We start from the raw sequence: 806 nt of genomic DNA on the forward strand, positions 1-806 counted from the left end.
TGAAGACTGACAGCCTTGGAGACCCTGTGGTGCAGTTCCACTCTGTCCTCTAGGGGCGCTGTGGGTCGGAATGGACTCCAGGCAGTGGGTGTGGTCTGGGCTTTGCTTTCATGAAGATTGACAGCCTTGGAGACCCTGTGGGGCAGTTCCACTCCATTAAATGGGGTTACCATGAGTGGAAATGAACTCGCTGAGACCCAACAACAAAGAGGACCAAAGAGAGTTGCTGGGGGCTGCAAATATCAATGGTTACTATGCTCAGCTGCTGGCAAAGGTTGGAGGTTTGAGTCTACTGAGAGGTGGTGCAGAAGAAAGTCATGGTGATCTGGTTCCAAGAAATCAGCCATTGAAAACTCTTGAGGAGGGCTGCTCTGCTCCAACACACATCGGGGCACTGTGAGTCAGGGTTGGCTCAACGGCAGCTGGCCTGGTTCCTTGGCATTGGTGCCCAACCTCCTCCTTCGCCCACCATTTGGGCATGGAAAGCTCACTTCTCTCTCAGACGCTCTTCTGGTTTCACAAAGTCCCACTGGAGAGAGACAAGCCACTTCTCCGCAGAGGGAAGCAAGGCCACCTTGAAGGCTCCCTCCTTGCCAGCGAGTCTGCTATGACCCCTTCGCTGTGACTGCACCTGTCATCACAGGTCCTGAGCCCAAGGGTTCAGTTGCGTTCTTATCTGCTTACAGGTGGTCTGAGTCTCCTAGCGCTGCCGTGACAGAAACATCACAAGGGGGTGGCTTTGCCAAACTGAAATGTATTTTCTCACAGTGGAGGAAGCTAGAAGTCTGAATCCAGGGCTCTCGCTC

Source organism: Orycteropus afer, unplaced genomic scaffold (assembly GCF_000298275.1).
Source record: "Orycteropus afer afer isolate SDZICR_OR568_19922 unplaced genomic scaffold, OryAfe1.0 scaffold01018, whole genome shotgun sequence".
Classification (NCBI taxonomy): Eukaryota; Metazoa; Chordata; class Mammalia; order Tubulidentata; family Orycteropodidae; genus Orycteropus; species Orycteropus afer.